The 26,180-nt window shown below is 34.3% G+C and overlaps 1 protein-coding gene across 14 annotated transcripts in view; it reads left to right on the plus strand.

Moving 5' to 3' along the window:
- The window catches only part of CDC14A (cell division cycle 14A), a 220,717-nt gene that overhangs the window by 3,772 nt on the left and 190,765 nt on the right, over positions 1 to 26,180 (plus strand). The window contains exon 1 of one of the 14 annotated variants that reach the window (XM_074262803.1): positions 1,151 to 1,169. The exons of the other annotated variants lie outside the window; for them this stretch is intronic. The gene's annotated coding sequence lies outside the window, so the exon portion shown is untranslated. Of the gene's footprint in view, positions 1 to 1,150; positions 1,170 to 26,180 lie in introns of those variants that run through there. 14 annotated transcript variants of the gene reach the window in all.

Genomic DNA, 26,180 nt, shown 5'->3' on the forward strand with positions numbered 1-26,180 from the left:
GAGGAAAAACATTCACTCCAGAGTACACCCACATGAAAAGTCTAGAGAGAAACTGTTAATTTACAAGGCATGATAATTGACTTCTTAGTCAGTCACCAAATATTTATGGAGCACCCACAGTGTGTGCATAGTAATGTCCTAGACTAAGGAACTTTAAGCTTTGCAGATTTCAGCAATAACTTGGGCTTTGTCTAAGAATATTTTTGTCCTTAGTTCTCAATGAATGGAGCACAGTAGCTGAAAGATGAACCCATGTGAATAAGTGGTGCTATATCCAGTTGAGTGTTATGGTTTGTGGTAAATTGTTTCATATTGATTTGGAAATATAGATCCTAAATGACATGAAATATTGTTATCTGTGACTGAAAGAATGTGAAGATCCTGGCTGTTAGAAGGAAGTCAGATTTTGTTCTGTGAAAATATAAGTAGGGTTAGGGATTAAGGAAATAATAAGGATCCTTTGGTCTTTCAGAATGAAATATAAAATGTCCATCTCTGGATTTTTCAGTTAAAAATAGAGCATTTAATGCATTCAAATAATAAACTTTAGTAAACAGATTTTGTGTTTTGACCAATTAATGAAAAAGGAAAGTGTTTTTTGAGGGTGTGGATTTTGGGGAGGAATAGAGAAGGAACTATGAGGAGGAAAACAAAGTTCTGAAGATGGTGTCATGTTTGATAAATTTCATCCTTCTTGCTGTTGATTGGGTTATGGGATGAGGTTTATCATTACTGCCTGGGAATCCTATTTATTGAAACCTTAGGAAAATCTTAAGATTTGGAAAGCTAAAAGGGACCTCAGAAAGTATCTAATTTTAACCTTTCTTATGGGTGAGAAAACAGAGAAAAGCCATTTATGACTAATATCTTAATAGCTATTTAATGTAGGAATAGGGACATGTTTCTTGACTCAGAATTTAGTATATTTTCCACTATAATACCTGGCTTCTTTCCAAAATCATCTATCAGCTCTGAATGGGAATTTAGGATCAAAGATTTAGAGCTGGAAAGGATTTGAGGCCATTTAGGCCATCTTTCCCTATCCTCCTTTCTCTCCCACTGCCATTTGTAGATGAGGAAATTAAGGAACACTGAGCAGTTCAATGCCTTGATCAATGGAACATATCTGGTGATTGTCTAAGGCAAAGATTTGAATCCAGATCTTCCAGGTACTGAAATATTCCATTCACTATTCCATGAATTGATTAGAGGAATCACTTTCCTTTTAATCTTAAAGAAAAGATTAGTTATGTGAAGAGAGAGAGAGACAGAGAGTGAGAGTATATATGTGTGCATGTGTGTGTGGGGGGAAGAGGGCACATTCCCTTGTGGGGTTTTTCTCCAGAATAGTAGGAGTATAATGAGCAGCCTGTTTGTTGACAGATTGATTTTTTAAAGCTTTGAGACTTACTGGTCCATCCTGATCTACCTACTAGAGAGACCAAGTGTAAAAAGAGCAGGTTGAGAATGAAGAAGTATGTTCTGCTAATATGAAAAGGTTGAGAATGAAGAAGTATGTTCTGCTAATATGAAAAGGTTGAGAATGAAAAAGTATGTTCTGCTAATATGAAAAGGTTGAGAATGAAGAATTGTGTTCTGCTAATATGAAAAATCTAAATCTAGACAAATGAAGGAGGGATTTTTCTTAATATAAAAATAATAATTTTTAAATTATGAAAGGATTCACTCTAGAGTTTCTATAAATACAGAGCTTCTTTTACTACATTTAAGATTAAGGTGCAACTATAAAGATTTAGAAATAGTATAATTATACGTTTATTTTGGAAATCAAGGGCACACACTTTGATTTTACTTCTTAGTTTTGCTATTGTGACCAAGAATTTACATTTACATGGTACTCTATGTTCCTGATCCTATGAAAAAGTAGTACTCATTTTATTGATAATAGACCTGAAGGCCAGAAAGGTTAAACTACTGATTTGCCATCATATTACCAGTATTATTCTCAGAAACTTGATTTCTACTTAGATTTTCTACCTCCAACTCCAAGGTTCTTTTCCCTATATTAATCTAGTAGAGTCAGTTTAGTATAGGACATAATAGAAGTGTCAAAAGTGCAAGCCTGAAACTGATTAAAATGTAATTGGGAAATATTTAATAAAATAAATAAAATAGAGTACAATATGAATAACATTACAGTATAAAAAAGTGTTGATATTAGACCTGAAGGCATCCTTGTTTACAAGGATTAATGGATTCCATTTATATTAGAATTAAACACCACTGGTGTAGTAAATGATAAAAGGCTGGTCCATTCAACCCTACCTTTGACACACTAGTTTTGTGAGTAGCCTTAATCTCTCTGTGCCCCAGGCCAGTCTCTTAAGTGACACATGACTAATTTCATATAATTAGAAATCAGAAGTCACCTAAGATACAGATAAGTTTCCACTTTGCAGGAGAAGAGGGAATTTAGACAGTACATTCATTTAAATAAACCAGTCAATAACAGTGATTATGCCTTTGTATTAAGTGTTGGCAAAGCAAAGACAAAAAAGTAATTAGTCCTTGCCATCTGAGAGCTTACATTAGGGACTAATTAAATTAGTACAAGGAAATGATAAGGGGGGATTGAAGCTGAGGGGATCAGGAATGACCTCAGTTCATTGTGGTAGTTATGCTAAGTTTTGAAGAAATGAAGTCTTCTAAAGTGGTGAGGCAGGAGGTATCCAGGTATGGAGGGAAAACCATTGCAGATGAGATAAGATGTTCTTCAAAAAAGGTCACTCTAATCTGTAAATCAGGGAAGAGCAGCAATGTGTACAGTAAGCCTGGGATGTCGGTTATAATCAAAATGTGAATGGCTTTAAATACACTTAAAAAGAGTTTGTATTTGATCATTGAATCATTGAAGTTTATGGATCAGAAAAATCTCACTTTAGCAGTAGCCTGGTGGTTATATTGGGGAGGGCATAGATTTGAGACCATGAAACTAATTAGGAGGCTCTAGACCTTGAATGATGGATAATAGATATGGAGAAAAAATTACAGAACCAAAAATTCTAGCAAATATAGTCTTATAGTAGAAGGGATGTTAAAATCTGGAAAGTAAATCATATCTATTACATTTAGTGGTAGAGACCTGGAGGAGGGAGAGTTGAGGTAGCAAAGAGGACAAAATCTTGCTTGAAACTTGTCTTTTAAAAAAACCATAACAAAACCAAAAATCTAAATGAAGCCAAATCAGAAATTAATTCCAGAGGTCTCCTGTTTTATTTCAATTGAGGTACTTAAATTAGATTTCCTTTTTAGTCTAACCTAGTGTTTAGTGCTGAGAATGATCAGTTATCAAAGTTATTTTGTTAAGCCATCTTATCACCTATGATTTGTTAAGTATGTTGCTGTTTTTAGAGATTTATGAGTATGGTCCTTCATTAAATTGTAAGATTAAATATTGATTAGGGAGAAAAGATTTCTTCAACAAACATTTTTTCTATTTGTTATCTTAAAACTGGTTTCTCCCTGATTGTCTTTTTAGGAGTCCTTCAGTGCTATTTCTTGAACAGTGTTGGTATAATGATTGGAATATTATGATCCTTGACTCTGAAAATAGTTCTAGGTATTTAAATTTAACATGTAAAATGCAAAAAATTCATGTGGTCAAAGAGACATGGAATCTTGGATACCCATGTTATCAATGAGGCCTGAATTTAAGAAGTTAAAAAGAACTGTCTTAGTACTTGCTTGGCGCACTTGTCTTTTAAAAAAAGTATTCTTGTATGGGTATCGATCCAACATACAGTGATATTCCGTAAGCTTTAAAGAAAAATACCTCTAACTTTTATTGGTGTGTTAGGGGACAAGTTAGCTATAAACAAAGTCAAATTAATATTAATTGGATGTATATCTGGTAGAGACCTTGGTGTTTTCTGATGTTGCTCATCAGTACTATATACTTTGGTTAATTCACTGTCAGTAACATCAAATGTTCACTGTTCTTTTGTGACTGAGTACCATTGTTACTCCTGTTTAATTTTTATTTTTGGCTTTAGGAATTGGGGACTGCTTATTAATTGGTATTTTATTAATTTGAAAGGACTATGTTAGTTCTATAGTTTAATAACTGGCATACTAAATAGTGATTGACACATGTTATTTTAAAGCTTTGTCATTTATGTTGTGAAATGCTTTCCATTCTATTCTTACATGGTTATAAATCCTGCACACAGTAATGGTTAGCAAGCTCTAAGGGAAAATACCTCTAGCTTTTATTTATATAGTACAGGAGAGCTTAGCTATAAATAAAGGCAAATTATTATTAAGAGATTTTTAAATTTAGGTACTGTGGTTAGTGGTAAGAAGAAAAGGTAGTGGTTGGTAGAAAGAGTGTTGAAATTTGAATCAGGACCTTTTGGGTTTGAAGCCAGCCTCTGACACTGACTTGTGGCATGGACAGATCCCTTAAGCTCTAATATGTAAAAGGAGATGATAATACTTGAATCACCTATTCACCTGGTCTAGGGAAGGGAGGAATCCTCTTTGTTAATCTTAAAAGATGGAAACTAGGTCTGTGATTTATTGGTCTAAGGAACTCCCAGATAAAGGAACTCCCCTAGCAGGGCAATTCTACTTTCTCTACAACTGATTTCAAGGCTACCTTTGCTCTCTTTCCTATGCTGTGCTTGCTGCCTTTCAAAGCTCGAAAACATCTTTAAAAATACGAGTTTTTGCTATAGAGTTCAGCTGCTACTTCTAACACAGCCTGACTGGGTGATTCCTGGGGCAAGTCAATTAACCTTTCAGGTTCCTTGTTATCAGTTCTAGATATTCCATGATTATCAGTTCTAGATTTCTGGCTTCACATCAAAGTTCCTTAGACTAATGAAATCACAGGTTCATAACCTCATCTCTGAGACATCTATATTTTTTATCTGTCTTATATATGATGATACATTACTGCCATTAGTAATAGTTTGTCTTTAATGATACTTGGGATCCTAAAGGAAGGAATCTTGGGAGAATTCCAAGATCAGGGAGAACTTTTCTTTCACCTTTGGACTGTCTGTGCTGGATCTCAGCTCTTACTTTTTTTTTTTTTTTTTGGTTGCTATATTACTAATTTTACAGTCTCATTGCCATAGTTCTTCCTGGTTTTAAACTCCACCCTTAGAGCTCACCACCACAGACCAGCACCACTGCTTCCTGTGTAGAGTGTGAAATGAAGTCTGCAAAGCTCTTGGAGGGTCAAGGATTCCTGTGGACTCTAGCTGTGAGCCTGTAAAAATCCTGAGGGCACAAACATAACTAGATAAGGTCTATCTTTTGACAGAGAACTGTGTATTATCTTCACCATATTATTCTTGCACCATAGGTGCTGCTTATTACATTTTTGATGAATGAGTGAGTGAAAGAAAGAAAAACTGGATTCTATGGTACGACCATAGAAATTTAGGCTTTTTTTTTTTTTTTTTTAAATTAGGATTAATATAAAACTGAAAGAGATAGATGTAAGAATGATGGAAATGGAATCCTGGAAGAGCCATGGCAGACTGGTATGATGGATCAAATCTTAGAAAGATTTTGTTTATCAGGGATATATCAAATCCAACCAGGATTCCAAGAATCTATTGGCCAACAAATGGGTGGAGTGTGGTGGTGATGGTGATAGACAGAGACATGGCTATTACAACCATCACCAAAAATACAACTAATCAAATAAAAAAAAATAGTCATTTTTGACCATTTGACTATTAATCCAAATTAATAGTCTCAAAGGACTCATAAAGGAATGGTATTTACATCCAGAGAAAGAACTGACACAGATGACTATATATAGAATTATTTTACACACACACACACACACATATTTGTGTCTAATGGCAGCCATGGAGGTAGGAAGGCAAGAAAAACAAAAAGGAAGTTACATGATAACTTTATTATATATTTGAAAAAAAAATAGAAGTTAAAAAATAACAGATTTTGAGTTTTATGTGTAATTTTTTATTCATGTTACAGAAATGCTTGTTTTATTTAATAAATTAAAAATAAAATAACAAAATTTAAATAAGAAAAAATAAAAGCAAAACAAAACCTCAGACTCTTGGGAGTTTAAATGACTTGAAAGCTCCCTAGTGTAGCATGATAGGCAAAAAAGTAATATTATCTGAGGTTAACTTGATAGAATTATTAAGTATTTGTAAATGGGGGAGGAAGAGAAATGAATTGATAGTCCCATTGTTCTTTGCCTAGGACAAACTACATCTGGGGTGTGGTGTTTTGTTTAGTTCAACATTTTAAGATTGCCAAACTGCTAGTGTGTGCTAAAAAAGAGGGTAACTAGGAGCAATTAAAGCAGGGAGTTTCATAACTGTTCCTGCATCATTAACTCCCTTGCTACTCTGTTGAATCCTAAGGACCCTTTTTCTGAAAAAAATATTTTTACATTTATAAAACAAAATAAATAAAATCAGAGGAAACCAATTATAATTGAGATACTCTTATAAAGAAGGACAATAACAGCAAAAGCAAAACAAAACCAATTTCAGAGATCCCAGGTTAAAAATGCCTGAATTAAAAGGTGGAGTTGCTCAACCCAGAGAAGAAGCTTTAGGATTTCAAATAGTTGAAGACTTTTCCTATGTAAACGAGATTAGACTTGTGCTGCTTGGTCCCATGCAGATTTCAGAGTGGTAAACTGAAGCTGTACTTGAGAAGAAACTCCCTAATCACTAGAACTCTTGGAAGGGTGGAACAGGCTATACCAGAAGGCTGCAGGCTCTGTCTCACCCAAGATCTTAAAGTAGAAGACTCTAACCCTAAATTTGAGGATGTCTCAGAAGGGATTCCCTGCTATGTACAAGTTAGACTAGCTGACCCTGAAGGACATCTAGATTCTAGATTCTCATTTTTTCTTTGTAAATTTTTTTGGTTAAGTCTTTACATTTTTCATGCAAATATGTCATATTCCCCACTAAATATTAAGATTTTTGAGGATAAGGACACAATTCACTTTTTTCCTTTTTCCCTGTATCTTCTACATGTATGGTTGGACAAAATTTATAGACAGCCATTGATGACATTGTTGAGTTTGGGAACCATAATTCTAATGGGATAGTAAGAAAACATTGAATTTTTAGCCCTTGGGCTCTAGTTCTTGCTTTGTCACACAAACTATTTAGTTTATTAGGAATACTTACTATATGTAAAGTGTTGGATTTAAGTGCTGCCAATTCCAAGAGGAAATTAATACAGTTCCTGCTCTTAAAGAGCTTGTGTTCCAGTTTTACTAAGGGAATGTGACATGCACACTAAACATTGTAATAAGAGTGAGATATGACAAGAATAAAGGAGACCTTTAGGCAAAGCATTCAAGAAAGGGGTAACTGTGGTACAGTAGCTAGAAGCTGGTTCTGGGAGTCAGGAGGACTCATCTTCCTGAGTTCAAATTCAGCCTCAGACACTTCCTAGCTATGTAACCCTGGGCAAGTATCCTGTTTGCCTCAGTTTCTCATCTTTAACATGACCTGGAGAAAAAAAAAAGGGCAAACCACTTCAGTACCTTTGCCAAGAAAGCCCCAGATGGGGTCATAAAGAGTCAGAAATGACTGAAAAATGATTAAACAACCACAGAACTCTTAAGAAAATCTTATTGTCAAAGTTCTCTAAGAAAACCTGGCACAGCCAGTTGAAAGGTTAAGATAAAAGTTCTTCTTACTCTTGGAACTCTACACAAGTTCCCTTCCTTTAGAGTCCCAAATGGCATTAGAGGCAACCCATCACTCGTGTCATCATCAAAATAAGGATATTGGATGAGAGGGCTTCCATTGGTTCCTTCTAGTCCTAAATCTTGGATGCTTTAACTTTGAAATGGGAGAGATCATTTTTAGTTGGGAAGATCATGGAGGATTTCATTGAGAAAGATGATACCTTAATGGGGTCTTGAAGTAAGAGAAGGATGTATATTGCAGGATGCTTTCTCATACTAGTTTGGTCTGGAATTAGACATAGTTAGACATAGACACTGCTGCTTTCTACCCTGCAAAGGTCTATAATTTCTTTTGAATGTCTCTTTCCTCATCTCCAAAATGAGGGGGTTGCACTAGATATGCTATTGGGGACTTTCTAGGTCCAAGTCTATTATATTAAGATTTCAGCAGGTAGAAATGTTGAAAGGATTGTATTCCAGAATTGCTGTATGGGGAATGGCCTCTGTGATGGTAGAGAAGTGGGGCAGGGAAGGGTGAGGTCTGGAGGCAGCTGGCTGTTCTGTTTGGCTGAAAGATGATGTGCTTGTAGAGTTGTATCTAAAGTAAGGTTGGTGGCAGACTATTGAATGCCTTGAATGCTAGCAAAGGAGTTTATATTTTATAATATGAAAAGTAGGAAGCCATTAAAAGTTTTTGAATGATGGGATGACATGGTCAGACTGATTCATTTGTTGTCTTTAGATGAAGGCTGGATTGTAGAAAGGAGAGATTAGAGTTAGGGAAGATGAGATAATGATCTGGATTAGGCAAGTCAGGTCAAGTCAGCAAACATAGATTAAGTACCCATTATGTGTCAGGCACTGTGCTAATGATAATATAAAACACAAATATATGACATATATAATATAAATATATAATAAATATAATGTAAATAACAACAATAATAATAGATAGAATCAATAGTACTTGGAAGGAAAGGAACAAACATTTATTAAGCACCTACCTTGTGCTAGGCACAGTGCTAAATACTTTGTAAATATTTTCTCATTTGATTCTCATGTCAATCCTAGGAGGTAGATGCTATATCAGCCCCATATTCAATTGAAAAAACTGAGCTTAAATAACTTGTCCAGGCTCACATAGTATTTGAGATTATATTTGAACTCCAGTATTTCTGACTGAAGGCCCAGGACTCTATTTACTTAGATGGCTGTAGTAATTAAGTGGGTGAAGGAGGTTAGATAATGAAAAGGAAAGAGTCAAAGATGACTCTTGATATTTTAAGACTGGGTGGCAGATTTTTTGGGAGTTGGTTCAGTGGAAAGGACATTGAGTATACATCTAAAGGATTTAGGTTACAATCTTAACTCTGATTCTTAATACCTCTGTGATTTTGAGAAAGACCTTTAAGTTTGGTTGGTCTTAGTTTCCTCATCTGTAAAATGAAAGGGTTGGACTTGACAATGTTGAAATTCCCTTTCAACTCTAAATATTTGATCCTATGATGAACTCAGTTTGGGCCATGGTGGGGTTGAATTTTTATATGGACAGAAATTTGGAACTGATGCTTAGGTAGGAAATTCTGGTTGAGTATACAGGTTTAGGAGCTATGCGAGTGGTTGAAATAGATGACATGAGAGTAAGAGACAGAAACTCCAGACTTGTGGGGGGAGATAGATCTAGGGAACAAGAAGATAAATTATCAAATGAGACAGATAGGAGGAGAACCAGAAGTAGAATCGCATCATGGAATCCAAGTAAAGTGAGAATATTAAGAAAAGGATGGTTTTGTCATCTGTTTCATATTCTATATAAACATTAAAGAGCAGGAGGAATGAGAAGAGATGATTGGATTTATTTATGTCACTGGAGATGAGAGAGTGAATGGAGAGTATGGAAGATAGATTATAGGGGGATGAAGAAGTCGAGGTAGTGACTATACTTACAGGGGTTTTTAATGATGAAAGGGTAGTGAGAAGTTGATGATTCCTTGAAAGGTCACAGCAAGTAAGGGGAGACCTAAACATGTTTGACAGTAGAGGGAAAGAAGCCAACAGGAAGGCAGAGATTGAAAATGAACAAGAGAATATGATCTATGGACCAAGGTCCCTGGAATCTGGAAGGGATGGGATTAATTGCACACGTTTGAAGTTATCCTTTAAATAATAGAGTGACAGGGTAGACTAGAAGGAAAAAGGAGAAGATGAGTGAAATCTTAGAGAAGTTTTGAGCTATGGAGGAGATGTTCAGGTTAGAGTCTCCATTTTATTAGTAAAGGAGGAGGCAGATCATCTGTTGATAGAGGATGGATGAGGAATGGGATTTGGATGGCAGAAAAAAAATTTGGAACAACTACTTAAGGAAAATGAAGGCTTGCTTTTTTTGGGGAAGTAAGAGATCGAATTATAGAGATGATTACAAAGAGCAAGACAAGAACAGGATATTATGTCAGACTAACCTCATTTCCTTTTTTGACAGTGTTATTCTGTTAACTGAAGGGAAAGCTGTGGATGTACTTGACCTAGATCATCTTAAAGCTTTTGATAAAGTATCTCATTATTCTTATGGTGAAGATGAAAAGAGATGGGTTAGGACAGTAGTACACAGTAGTACATTGTTTCAGAACTTTGACAGATTGGGTGTTGCAACTGTACCTTGTTAATGTGGCAGCAGGTCTCCATTGGAGTATCTCAGGGATCTCTCCTTGGTATTGTCCTATTGAACATTTTTATCAGTAAATTTTAAATTTGCAGTTGACATAAAGCCAGGAAGAATGGCTAATACAGTGGATCTCAGTCAGGATCCAAAAAGGATCTTGACAAGTGAGACCTTTGAGCTGAACTGAATAAGATGAATTTCATCTGAGATAAATGTAAAGTCTCAAATTTGGGTTTCAAAAATAATATAAGCTGGGGAGGAGAGGTATATAGATAGTAATTCTGAAAAAGATCTGTGGTTTTAGAGAACTATATGTTCAATATGAATCATATTATGTGATATCCAAAAAACCTGACTGCAATCTTAAACTGCATGAAGAGAGGAGAGATACAGCTTTCAGGAACTGGGGGTGATAGTCTGCTATATAGTCTGCCCTTGTTAGAACTCATCTTGGGTTCAATTCTGGGTGCTATGGGTTAAGAAGAACTTCTTCTGGAGTTGTCCAGGAGAGGGCATTAAGGATATTGAAAGGCCTTGATTTCATGTCATATGAAGAGCAATTGAAGGAATACATATTTAATTAGGAGAAGGGCAGACAGGATTTCATGATCACTATTTTGAGCAAGTATCTGAAGGTTTGTCCTGTGAAGGAGGAATTAGACTTATTCCATTAGACCTCAGAGAATGAACCACTGGGTAGAAATTGCAGAAAACCAAGCTTTTCCTAGCAATTAGAACCATGTGATTGTGAGAAGTTAGAGGATTTTTGAAGTTTGGGAGGTTTTAGGCAGTGGCTGGATGTCCACTGTAAGGTGTGTTTGTAGTGGGAATTCCTTTTGTGTATAGGTTGATCCAATTGTCTTTTGAGAATTCCTTCCTGTTCTAAAATTCTGTACTTCATTGATTCTATTGTATTTACCTTTGGGGTAGTTTATTTCATCTCTCAAACCTCAATTTCCTTCAATTTTAAATTTAGAGTGTTGAACTAGGTGATCTCTAAGACCCTTTGTAGCTCTAACATTCTATGAAAACAGGATCATAGATTTAGGACCTTAGAAGTCATTGAGCCCCCAACTTCATCATTTTACACCTGAGGAATTGAGAACCAGAGAAGATAAGTACACCTTATTCAGTGTTACTTATTTTGTATGTTTTGAAGTGAGATTTGAATCTAGGTTTTCCTGACACCAAATCTAGTGTTTTAATCCAAAAATGCCAATATGTAAAGTCTTTACAAGTTACAGCCTAATTTCATATAGGTAACTATAGGAGCATGTTCTAGTTCCATTGAATGCAATAAAAATCTCCTGAAAAGTAGAGGAAAACAAAAGATAAGTGACAATTTAGTTTTATAATTATAATGATTCTTTGGCTCTCAGCTAGAGTATATTTCTATGCAAGATTGGCTCTTATAGTGGCTGTTAAGATAGCTACAATTAGGAAAAAATGACAACTTTACAGATCAAAATTAATTTCAAAATATGGAATCTTTAAATAATAGTTAACATAGATAGCAGCAAAAATAATTTTATATTTGAATAAAGCTCTGACAGATAGTTTTGAAAGAGAGCATTTACCTTCTTGACACTGAGGAGACCATCAGCAGGACTCATTTCTTTGAGCTTCTTTTTCTTTTCCTGGTGTAACACTGCACCAGACATAGAGAGGAGATGAAGATGAGAAATAGTGAAAGAGGACGAAGAGCCCAGAGAGAGAAGAGGGTCAGAGACAAGCAGGCAAGGGAGAGAAGGGGAGTAGTATGCCCATGCTTGGAAAAACACCATCCCCTTGATCAGTTCCTCTTCAAAAACACCCATTTTCCTGGTACTGGTTTTCAGCTTGGGGGGAGGCATAGTCTAAAGCAATCTGGTACCTGCAAATGCAATATATGAGAGCCTCCTTTGAGCAACCATAGCCCTAAATTTATATAGCACATTCTCAAACTCTGTTACATTCATCCTCGTGGATAGAACTGGTGTTATCTTGTAATCTGGATTTTCACAATGGAATGAAAAAACAGAACAAAACAAAAACCCTCCCTCCAACAGAGGAAGCTAAGGGAACAAAATGGGCTTTAAAAAAAAAGCCCATAAAAATGACTTTTTCAGGGCTTGATATATAATAGTGAAAGGTTATCTCTGTTGTTAAATATCACTTCTTTTTTTCCCCATAATGATTTCTTCCCAAGGAACAGCCACTCTTTTATAAAAAGAAAAACAAAAAGCAGACAACAAAACCCTAGCAACCCAGAAAACTCAGCAGCCAGACTTTTTTGTTGTCTTCAAGAGTACTCATTTGTTCAGAACATTTAAAAAATAAACTACCCCACAAACACTCTACAAAAAGATGCGGTGCTTTCTGGGTCATTTTACAGTAAAGTCTAAAATGATTTTTCTGTGTAATTCTAGGAAGAGGTTTAAAATTATTGACAGTGAAATCCTTTTCAGTTGCTACAGTTGCATAGTAGTTTTTACTCAATTCCATTTTTTTCTGGTTTCTTACATTTTTGGCATTTTAGAGAGAGTTTTATATAATGGAATTGGGATTTGTAATCAGGGGCTAATATTGGGCAAATCATTTAATCCTTGTGTATTCCTCAGTTTCCTCATTTGTAAAATGTGGAGGGTTTGACTTGATGGTCTCAAAGATCTTTTGTAGCTTTAAAACTATGATCCTCTAAGAGGTGTCAAGCTTGTGCTCTGCTGAAAGTCCTCTGGAGTGACAGAACCATATTACATGGAAGTGGGAAATGTTTAATAAAATAAGTAAAAATAGAATAGAGCATAGATAATATTAATTTATGGTTTTAAGAGTCAGTATGTATCAGCTGGGATTTGGTTCTGTTTGAGTTTTAACATAACGTAGGATACTGTGGGATATACAAGAGGATACTGTGATTTTTTTTTTTTTTTTTAGGTCTTATCTAGTTTAAGCATTCTGCATGAATATATATGCTTTTGTCAGTCAAGTCTTCATTGATTTACTAGATTAAAAAATCGCTTTTTAATTATTGATAACTACTACTTAATTATTTGTAGTATTGGCATTATGAATGCTCACTATTATTAATTGATATCTAATTAGTTTAATAAATGTTTTCTGACCACATTTATTAAGTATCTTTTGTGAACCAGATACTAAGAGTTGCCAAGAAAAAGAAGAAAAACAATATAATTTTTGCTTTCAAGGATCTTGGATTATAGTCTTAGTAGGAGAATATGTCCAACGGATAAAAATAATAAGGGTAAAATGTGATCAGGGTAGAAGCTATATCAGTATCAAATATTATAAGAAAACCTTATCCATGAAGCTGTTGGAGCAAAGAACCTTTGAGGGTCCCTTTTGGCTCAAAATCTGTGATCCTCTGACTTTCAGGAGAGAACTTTTTTTTGTTTTTTTGTTTTTGTTGTTGTGGTGGTGGTGATTAGGAATGGCTTCATGGAGGGAAGGTGGTACTTTAGCTGAGCCTAATTTGAACCTTGTCTCTGCTTCTTATTTAAGGACCTTTGACAATAGTTCTTTAATCTCTCTGGACCTCATTTTCCTCATCTGTAAAATGAGGGGACCAGAATAGATAGCTTGTAAGAGCTCTTCTAGTTATAAATTTATGGTTGCATGTTTTTTCGAATTTATAAACCTAACTTTTTTTTATAGCTACATAGAACATCCTTTGAAATTTAAGTATGTAACTACTGCTCTAAGGATTCTCTTAGGTACAAACCTTACTTGGATTTAAATGAATGATCTTTTCCCTAGCGGATTACTTGAATGAAGTTGATCATGAGAGTAGAAAGGAAGAATAAAGAATTTTGGTTAATTTTCTCAATTCACTCAAGACTTTATCTATCTTTTTAGTTTTTTTTTTGTTTCTCCATCATCAGAAAATGCGTGGTTATAGTTTATAAACATTTTAAAGACAAATGCCTTTGAGATTTTTAACTGCTTGGTTCCTGTGTGTGTGTGTGTGTGTGTGTGTGTGTGTGTGTGTACACTGAAAATTTCTAATTTCCTCTAGTTGATAATTATTTTTCCCACTTCAGACAGTTTAATTCCTCCGCATCTAAAAATTGTTCTAAGCATTTAAGATACAAAGAAAAAAAAATGATAGTGTTTGCCCTCCAGGGGTAGAAAACAATACACAACACATTTAAATAAATACAAAATATAGAAAACACTGTTTTGGAAGTGAAATGAATAGTCACAACTGGATTTAGGGGAAAGCTTCATATAGGAAGTGGCAACTAAATTGAATTTTGAAAGAAAAAAAGAATTCCAAGGGACAAAGGTGAGGTTAGATAGCGTTCTAAATTGGGACTACTAAGTATACTAACAAGTTGTAAAGTTATATACAAAGGGAAGTAATATAAAGTTAGTCTGAAAGATAAGTGTGGGAACCAGATTGTGCAGGACTTTAAATTGCATATAAAGGGGAGTCTCCATTATAAGTAAGAAGAAAGAATTTATTTGCTCAGGGGATTGACAAAGTCTGGTGCTTTAGAAATATTAATTTGGCACCTGTGTGTGGATTGATGAACTGATAAGGATAATGGAGAGGGAAGAGAAATAGCAGGCAAGGAAAACTAATTAGAAAACTTTTGCTAATTCATGTAAGAGGTGATAAAGGCTTGAACTATGGTGCTGACCTTTCAGTACAGGGCAGTGGATAGATGGAAATGTTTAGTATGAATCTTTTGGGAATTTGCCATGGCAGAAAAAGTCATTCATTACTCTGCAGCCAACCTGTTAGGGAATATATAACTTATTTTTGGATGACATGTAGAGAATATATCATAGTCCTGGCAACATCTCAGTGATATAGTGAATTGAATATTACACTTAGAGAGAGAAAGACATGGTTTCTTTGAATATTAGTCATGTGACCCCCAGGCAAGTCATTTTTCTGTTGCCTCCATTTTCTTATCTGTAAAATGGGAATATTAGCCCCTACCTCAATGGCTTGTGAGAATCAAATATAATAGTAAAGTGTCTTGTAAACCTTCAAGAGATATATGAACACTATTATTATTGTTGTTATTTTTATTATAGCAATTTGTCAGTACCTTCTGGATCTTGCAATCTGGTAGCCTAACCTGTAGGAACTAAGGATTATTCTCATAAACATGATGGCATTTTAGAAGAATAATAACTCTTTGTGGGACATCAAAATATGTGTATGTGTGTTTGTGTATGTGTACACACATATGCTGGATAAACATTTAATGTTTTTATACCAAATGTGATGTATACATATATTGACTTTTGATATTTGGTGTTCTTTTTGAGAAAATATAAAAAGACTTATTTTTTCAGAGCTAGCATGACATAGGGGATAGAGAGCTGAACTCAAAGTCACCAATATTTGGGTGCAAGGTCCTCCTCTGACAGGTACTGGCTATGAAGGGAGGGATGGGTAGATAGGGGTGGTATATTGTATTTCAGATGAATGACATAAGTTGATCAAAAATGATGAGATAGAGGGTGAATAATTACATAGAAAGGAAAAATGAGTCAAAGATGAATCCAAGATTTTAAGCCTAGGAAGAGAGCATAAATTGAAATTGATAAGAATTAGATGAAAGGAAGGAGATCCTGACAAATGGGGTAACAAAACATTGAAGTGTTTTAGAAAGATTTCCATTAAAAATGGTTAAAACAAAACAAAAAACAATTGAAGATGTTTAAAGAGGCATAGGTCGTATGTTTAAGTCACATTGAGGTCAGATTGAACTCTTTTTTATTTTTATTTTTTCCCTAAGTACAATTAGTTAGTTGGTGAAGTGAATAGAGTGGTAGTCCTGAAGTCAGGAAGCTTCATTTTCCTCAGACACTAGCTGTGTAACTGCACAAGTCACTTAACCCTGTTTGCCTCCCTGTTTACCTTATTTCCTCATCAGTAAAATGAGCTAGAAGAGGAAATGGCAAACCCCTCCAATGTCTTTGCCAAGAGAACCCCAAATGGTATTGAAAAAAGTCAGACAAGACAGAAATGACCAAATAACAAAGGAGCATAATGATTCCTTATCTGGTAAACTGTGATAGTCAAAAAATTTTGGAGGCCTTTGGAAAGAGATTAGAGAAAACTGTTATGGGGTATTTAGACACTGGCCTCTCCTAAGGCAGGAGGGGAACTTTCTAGCTATAAGATTAATTCTGAGTCTTAAATTTTCATACTTGGTGTTAAATTAACTTTTATTTCTTTGCATTTTGTTGAGAAAATTTTTAATTCTCATCAGAGAAGAAAATTTTAACTTTTTAAGATATTTACTTTCATTCCCACCAAAGTCATAATGTAAAGAATAGAACTGTCCAATCATATTTAGACACTTAATAAGAACTCTAATATTAGTACATGGTGTAGTGTCCAATAGTCTTTCTCTGTTAACTAGAAATATTTTGTGAATGAAAACACAAGTATGTTTAGTTGATCTAGAGACATAGAAGTGTGTGTCAATGATAGCATCTTGGATGAACTGTTCTAGCCAGACAGTGTAGGCTGTTGTAATCAAATCATTTTGGCCTAGATAGATATTCTGTGAATAATTTGAAGTTAAGAATTAAATTTGTTTGGATTTTTTCTTGGGTTGTTCAATTTAATTTCCTTTTCATAGATTGAAAAGACTTAGTAGTTAAAGGTGATTAATTTTAAAGAGTGCTTTGCTTTGTAGTTTTAGATTCAGATCTGCTTCTTGCTTTCCTATTTGATCTTGAGCCAGTTTCTTGGTGCCTCTTTTTCTTCATCTTTTAAAATGAGGATGTTAGATGGTATTGTATTTGATGACTGCTAAGGTTTTTTAGAGTTTTATTTCTCATTGTAGTGGAATAAGCATTTACTAGATAATGGAAATTTCCTATTTCAGTGTTTCCAATGTTTTGTTTTAATTTTAACCATTCTTTTGATGGAAATCTTTCAGTAAATCCCTTGAAACATATTAAACAAGTGTGCTAAATTAGACTTAAGGATAGGTGAGTCATGCTACTCTGTGGGGTACAAGGAGATTTGATTTTATTGTTACCACTTACAAATGTGCATGATTTCAATGACAGAAAATTCTTTTTTTTGTGACACTGAGATATTGTCACATGTGTGGCAGGAAGAGTTCCAATTCTGTGGTGGACTTAAAGAGTATATATTTCTTTGTATATATGCATATTCACTTGTTTGCACAGTTTCCAGTACTTGTCCAGATCATAACATTGGCTTGTTCTATAATGAAAATGATTTTTAAGTGTTTTTGGATAACACATGGGATATATCCTTCATACATATGCACATATTTATTTTACATATTTATTGTTGGATCTATGTAATGTATAGTGTATATTTGTTGTATTAAGAATGATGCTTTTGCTGAGCTGTGGTGGTTATTAAGTACAGAGGGCTGCTTGGTTCTAAGCTAAATGCAGTCAGACTATTATTTTTTTTTCTTATCAGTTACTTTCCTGTTTCTTACTTTTAGTTATCAGTATCCCATATTTAGACATCATTTTTCTATTCTTATTTTCTTCTTCCATGTAGATATAGGCTGGAAAACAAGTTATTCTGTTGGGATTGTGCCTAAAATGAAAGTAAAGGTTCAGTGAGAACTTGAGTATCTCTCCTATCAGGAAAATGAATGAGTTTATTTAATGCAGAAGTGTCTATAACTTTGGTGGCTCAAATAAACTATATAGTATACACACACACACACACACACATATATATATATATATAAAACACTACAGTTATACTAGTATATATGTACATGCTGTTTATAGTAGACTAGTAATATATATATATTTACATATATGTACTATATATAACATATATATTAGGGATGAAGGGGATGGGGAAGAGAATAAGCATTTATATAGTGTCTACTATGTGTAGGCAGATTAAATCTGTCATTTGAACCTTACATCAGTATTAGGAGGTAAGGGATACTGTTATCTCTATCTTACAGATGAGGAAATTGAATCAAACAGAAGTTAAGGGACTTGTCCAGGATAACATAGTTAGGGTCTGAAGCCAATCAGGACTTCCTGGTGCCATTTCCTATACTTTATGTCACCTAGTTGCTTAGTATATGTAATACAGTGTGAACTTAGGTCTTTCTGATTTCAGGACTAGTGCTCTGTCCACTAAACTATCTGTATATACTTTAGTCGATATCTAGATGTCTACTATAGAAATACATAGATTTACTACCATGTATATATACACTATAGTAGATTTACTAGTATAATATGGTATCTACATCTATAGTAGAACTACTATAGTAGATACTAAATATATATAGTAGATCTACTGTAGTGTGTACATATGCTATAGTAGATATGTGAAATAGTTATAGAGTATATATAGTATGTATATAGGTACTAGACATATTATACATGTGTATATATGTACATATACATATGCACATACATATACATATGTACATATATGTATACATATATACATGTATGTATACATACATATATATTATATACATATACACACAGAGAGAGAGAGAGAATGTGTGTGTGTGCAAGAGAACGATACATGCTGGATGTGTTATTTTTCTTTTGGAGATTTTAGATCTACTGCTATAGTACTATGTTTATTTATTTTTGGTTTTAAAACCTTTTTTTATTATATTGGTACTTATTATTTCTTATATCACGTTCATTTCTGAATTTTCCTTACCTTATATTAGAGCATAAAAAAGAAAACCAAACTAACACAATTACCATTTTTTATTGTACAAGAAACCTTCCATAGCTATAGTCTCTCATCTCTTCAATGAAGGGGAAAAGAGGTACAGTTTCTCACTTCTTGTTTGTAATGAAACTTGGTCATCATTATTATATAATATTCCATTTTACTTTCATGTTTTTCTATTTATGTTATTGTTATCATTGTATACATTGTTTTCCTGATTCTGTATCAATTCCTCTATCTTCCCATGTTTTTGTGAATTCTTCATTATGGTATAATAATATTCCATTACATTCATGTATCACAATCTGTTCAGCCATTTTCCAATAAAGATACTTACTTTGTTCCCAGTTTTTGGTTACCACAAAACATGCCTTACTGATACATTGGTGTATTTATTGGACATTTCTAACTTTGATTTATGGGTCATACGCTCAGCACAGGGTTCATAAGGTCAAAGAAAATGAACATGTTAGTAATTTTTTTGTGCACTATTCCAAATTTTTTTCCTGAACAGTTGGAATAATACACATTTCTAGCAATAGTTGATTTATGTATTTGTTTGTTCATAGCCTTTCCAATGTTATCCACTTCCATTTTTTTGGTCATCTTTGACATTTTACCAATTTGCTGATTTGTCAGGTGATGCATAGTAATGAGAGTTGTAAAACTTCTGTAGTCCAGTCCTCTCTTTTTACAGATTGAGGAAATTGAGACTTTGTGAGGCTAATTGATTTAATTGTCCTCATATAACACAGGCAATAAATGTTAGAGCTATGATGAACCCAGGTCGTCTTGGTTCAAAACCACTTTCTAATCTTAGTTGTTTTGATTTTCATTTAAAAAAAATTATCTTATTTTTATTGATACTTTTCTTATATTCATTTCTGAACATATCCTTCTTTTCTCCTCTCCTAGCAACCAAGCTCTTGTCACAAAAATTAAAAAAAAAAGAGAAGAGATAAAATCGGTTTTTATAAAACCAATCCACACATAAATATGCACAATATTCCATCTCCATAGTATCTCAATTCTGCAATGGGAGAGGGAAGGAAGTATATAATATAGAATAGAAAATAGTCATTCTTTTAAAAAATACCACTTGATTGCTGCATTTACTATTTTTTCTATTATTGTTCAGTATAGAAGCATATTACACACAGCCTTGGAAAACTTACATAGGTGAAACTGGTGAGCTACAATGAGTTCTAAGAATTGGGTTAGATGGTGGACAGCAGGCTAAGCAGCCTCCACTTTGGGCCAAAAAGGGGATAGGCCAGCTATGAGAATGGAGATCTGTCCCACTGTGGGGAGCCAGTTTCAGGGCTGCCTTTTTCCCATCCCATGCATTTCTTGCTCCTTTTTCCTTTCCCAGTCATTTTTCCACTCCTTCATTCTGCTGTACATTTTCCAACAGCTTTTTTTGTCAGAGACAGTGTTTGGAGGTGGAAACGTCACTGTTAATCTTTTCTAAGGCTTTTCTGAGGGGGGGGTAGCCTTGGTGATGCAGTGGATAGAATACTGGAGCTTGAATTAGAAAGATCTGAGTTCAAATACTTATTAGTTGTATCACTCTGGACAAGTTACTTAACCGCAGTTTACCTCAGTTCCTTATCTATAAAATGGGGACACACTGGAGAAGGAAATGGTATCTTTGCCAAGAAAACATCATGGGCAAAAGTCCATTGGGGTCACATTGAGTCAGACACTACTGAATAACAACAATTAGGCTGCTCTGGGAATAAAACTGTTTTGTGCTGGCACTGGCATTTACTTATGTAAATTTACTTATTTCAAGCCACTGTATAGAACCTCATGTTCTTAAGAAGTCCATTTCTGCACTTGGGTCCTAGAGAATATCCATATTAGTTGCTTTAGGGCCTCTTTTTTAGGTAGCCATGTGACCATGAGAAAAGGGAGGGTAGGGAGCTCATTTTTCTACTAAGAAAGTTTGTTGTGGTATACTAAACAATTTTAATACAGAATTGGAGCATTCTGAGATGGAAGGGACCTAAGAGATCATCATCTCATTTGTGTAATCACAGAATTGAATCACAGAGTTGAAAAGACCATTAATGACCTACAATATTTATTTTATTTAAAGATTGAGCTTATTGAAGTCTTTTTTTATATCACAGTAATGGAATAGTATTCAAACATACCCATCTCTGCTTTCCCCACTGAAGACTTCCTTTGTAACAAAGAATGAAAAGCCAAACAGTTAGGCAAAATCATGTTACTCCACCTAACCACCTAAAGGAAAAAGGCAGTTTTTAATCTTTTATCTCGGGGTAGCCAGCAATAGAACTATGCAGCATTTAGTCTTGTTTGATTATTCTTTTTATTTCTACTTACTGTTATCAGTTTATAAAAATTTTCCCATGTTTTTCTGTCTTCTTCAATTTGTCATTCCTTATAGTACAAAGTGGAGAAATAGATAGGATCCTGGTCCTGGGGTCAGGAAAACCTGAGTTCAGATATGGCCTCAGATACTTACTAGCTGTGGGTAAATCCTGGACAAATCATTTAATCCTGTTTTCCTCCATTCTCCATCTCTATAATGAACTAGAAAAGACCTGGTATATCATTCCAGTATCTCTGCCAAGAAAACCCCAAATGGGGTCATGGGGAGTTGTACATAACGAACAACTAATATTCTTTTCATGGTACAGTCATTATTCCTTTAGATCTTTCCTTGGGGCTCCTTTGTTACCTCCTTTTCTTCTTTTGGAAAAGTACATTTCAGACTAGACCCCTAATGTCAATAGCAAGGCTTCCTTGGGAAAGTTAATCCAATTAATTTTGGAACTCTGTGTTGAGGGAGTGCAAGCTCACCTAACCCACTAACTATATCTGGTCTCAGACCATGCTTCACATGCCATTCAACCATTTGCTCTGGGCATCTTGCCATCTACCCCATTTATTGCATGAATACTGCCACCTTCATTATTCTTCTTTTCCTGCCCTCCAATCCCCCTTCTATTTAATCACTTTTTACCAACTTTTGTTTAAGAACAAAAGCTATTACCCTCCACATAAATGGTCAGAGGCTATGAATAGGGAATTCTCAAAAGAAGAAAGGTATGGATTATCAACAACCATATAAAATGCTTTAAATCATTAATTCGTATTAAATCAACTTGGAGATTCTACCATCTACCCATCTTATTGGCAAAGATGACAAAGAAGGAAAAAGCCAGTTTGTTGGATAATTTGGAAGAGAACAGACATATTCCTTCTTTCCATTGCTCTGTGCTATCAAGTGCTCCATCCATTCTGAAAAGCAGCTCCCCAAAGTAATATACTTTGATCCTGTAATATCACTAAGATATATCCCAAAGAGTTCAAAAATAGAGGGGAAGTAATTTTTGTTAGAGTAGAAAAGTAGAAACAGAGTGGGTGCTTACCAATTAGGGAACAACTGAACAAGTTATGATATATTAGTCTAATGAAACATTACTCATGTGATGAGTAGATATATTGATAGGGAAAGGATTTGTTCACAGAAACCTGAGAAGCCTTGGATAAATTGATGTAAAGCAAAATGAACACAATTAGGAAAACAATTTGTACAACTGTAACATCCTGAAGAAAAACAACTGTGAAAGACTCAAAAATGTGATCATTGTTGATTCACAACTCCAGAGGACTGATGAGAAATCATGACACCTCTTGCCAAAAGGATTATACACTGAGGTGCTAAATGGGCCATATGTTCTTATGCTAATGTGCACATTTGTTTTGCCCTTTACTATATTTATTTATTATAAAGAAGGATTTTTTTTTGAAGGGGAAGATCCATAAAAAATTGAGAAGTAGATTAGTGATGCTTCTGCCTGCACCCTTCAGAAAACAATGAAAAGAATATTGACAGAACATTAAAAAACATATGTAGACACAGAAGAAAGTATAAGGAAGAGGACACAAACAGGGCACTGTTGATACTACTAAATACTGTGTTAAATTTGATACTACTGAATACTGTGTTACATTTGACACCACTGAATACTATGTTAAATTTGTTAGGTACTTTAACCACTGAATACTATGTTAACTTTGTTATGTACTTTTAAAAATTCCATGTTGTACATAAAAGAGTTCCATGGCATTATATTAAAAAATCATTTGGGGATGAGTTGGAGTTGAATGCAGAGTAGGCTTTTATTTAAAAAATAAAATGTTATTTTTTAAAAAATCAAAGCAATTTACAAGATTGGAAGATAAGAATAAACCCAACTATGTTACAGACTAGAGAGCAGTTTTTAAAGAACACTTGACTTCTTTTCTACAAAGAAGATGCTTTTATTAAAACTGGAGGGGAAGAGATCTGCTTTTCAGAGGTGGGGGCACAATGTGTGTGATGTATTATATAGATTAAGATTTTAAAAGTTCTCTTTAAAAGTTACAAGGATGATTTTCTAGGGATTGGGGCTGAGATAGATAATACATCTACATATATCTATAAATATGTATTTATATATACATACAAACATAAATATATACATACATATTTTAAGTATTATTGTCATTGTTGTTCTCCTTCATTTTCAGAGAGAACCAAAATGAAATGAAATCACTATCTTAAAATCAAGTTAGAGTGTCTGACTGTGCTTGATCAGATCAGCATGAGCTCAGAATGCTCTGTCCACAGAACGGATACAAATAGTTCATATGAACATTTGGGGGAGCTTCTCTAAGTTTGCACATCTCTCATTTCTTTTGGGCTAATTCACTTCTATTTTGCTCATAGAGAACAGCACCTTCTCTGAAGGCACATCATGATGTCCAATGTCAGTGTCTCTCATGTCATATAATCAATTCTGAAGTTCTTAAGAGATACCTTGAGAGAGTGTTCTTGTATTGCTTTTTCTGACTACCTATGTGAATTCACAAAATAAATTTTTTTGGCAAGCGTAATTTTGACATTAAAACAGTGTGGCCAGCCTAATGGAGTTGTGCTCTCTGTAAGTAGAGTCGGAATGCTTGGCAGATTAGTTTGAGAAGGAACCTCAGTGTTTGGTATCTTATGCTGCCAGGTGATTTTCAGAATCTTCCTAAGGCAATTAAAATTAATACACACACATAAATTGAAAAAAACCCCTCTAAAATAAAATAAACAATATTTTTTAAAGAGAAAAACATCATTACTGGTTTTACTCACTATCTTTATGATTTTCCTGGATCAAAAACTCCCTTGCTTAGCCAACTATTTCCTGTTCTTTTTATTTTACTCATTAGAATGTAAGTACATTGAGGAAGACATGGATGGTCTCATTTTTTTACATGGATTTCCAGTGTTTGACATTTTATAATACTTCAACAAATGCTTTATCATTCATTTGTGTGCCTAGTTTGTTTAACTATTGCTCAGTGAATGGCATTCACATTGTTTACAAGTCTTTACATCTCTTTTGGTATACAGCATATACCCCAATATATCATTTTAAATTTATCTGAGCTAGGACAAAGCATTCAACTTGAAGACAGTTATAAGATTAAAAATATTTATATTTTCCCCTTCTCCTCTCCCAATAGCCATCCTTTATAACAAATGATTTAAAAAAAAGAAAGTAAAAAATTAGCAAATTCAATCAGTACTTGGAAAAAAATCTGATACATCCAATGTCTCATACCTATGGGACCTTTACCTCTGCAGAGGAGCTGGGGACTTGTCTTCTCTTTATTGGGATCACAGTTGTTCTTTATGGTTTCACAATGTATGGTTTAGATTATTTTGTGGTTGTCTTTCTATTTGCATTGTTTTCATTATGTTTTTATTTTCCTGGATCTGCTTACTTCACTTTTTGTCTTTCCATGCTTTTCTTTGTTCCTTTTTTTTCTTATAGAACAGTAATAATCTATTACATTCATATATTACAGTTTGTTTTAGGATTCCCTTATTGATGGGAACTACTTTGCTTCTAGGTTTTTTCTATCTCAAAAAATGCTGCTATAAATATTTCTATACATGGAGCCTTTCTATCGATGCCCTCTCCTTTCTGTCCTTGCTAAGTCTATACTTAGCAAAGGATTCTCTGGGTCAAAAGAATATGGATGTTAAGTTACTTTATTTGCTTAATTCCAAATTGCTTTCTGCAATTGTTGTACCAATCACTGTTCTGCCATCAATGTGTTAGTATGCAGTTATGAAATTTAACCTTGGGTTGCTTTCTTCCTTTTCCTTCATTTTAACAAATTATCTTTGTAGAAAAGAAGTCAAGTGTTCTTTAGAAACTGCTCTCTAGTCTGTAACATAGTTGGGTTTATTCTTATCTTTCAATCTTGTAAATTGTTTTGATTTTTAAAGAAAGAATCCAAGAATCTATCCTCTCTTTGGTTGCCCCTGCACCTTATTCTGAAGGCAGATTGTATTTAGAAAGGACACAGACTTCACTTTGACAATTCAACAAGTTTGACTAATAGGGAAAATTATAGTCTTGTCATAGAATTTTAGAGGTGAAAGGTTGAATGATTAATCTTAGCTTGGAACTAGAGCCTGGTGTCCAATGTTCTTTGGATTACACTGTATTGCTACTTCCATAATTTCCATATTACTGGAACCAACCACCAGTATTAGAAATTCTTTTTTTAAATTTTGGTTAGAAAGTCAGCATAAAGCAAGGATACTGTTGCGACACTGCAGAAACATTGACCTTGGCAATGGATTTGGTCTAGGAATTTTATTCTTTTTAACTTTGAGCAGTTAGAACCTAAGTGAAATTTGATCTTAACAGCTTGTAAGACAGCTGATGCAATGTTTTTTTTCCTTTTAAAAGGGCAATGAAGAAGGGTTCAGAATGAGGTTAACTCTTGCTACTAGCATTCTCTGTCACCGTGGGCAAATTTTTTCATCTTCTTTTATAATTTATTTCATTTTTACTAATGAATTAAACTGAAATATATATATGCTTACTTCAAAGAAAAGTAACATCTGCCTTGAGCTTAAATAAGTGAATGCAATCAAAGACATCTTTGCTTCTTCTTAGGTTTCATGTTTTTAGGAGAACTTTGCTTCTGAGTATAGGGATGCTGTTTGAATCTAGAAACCCAAGTATTAGGATACAGAAATGTGGTCTGTATAGGTACATGAAGAGAATATGTGGAGATGGTGACGGATTTGTGGGCTGGCTTTTTCTGTTTATAGATTGCCACTATTTCCCTAAAGCAAGGTGTGTCTA

This window comes from Sminthopsis crassicaudata, chromosome 4 (genome assembly GCF_048593235.1).
Source record: "Sminthopsis crassicaudata isolate SCR6 chromosome 4, ASM4859323v1, whole genome shotgun sequence".
Taxonomy (NCBI): domain Eukaryota; kingdom Metazoa; phylum Chordata; class Mammalia; order Dasyuromorphia; family Dasyuridae; genus Sminthopsis; species Sminthopsis crassicaudata.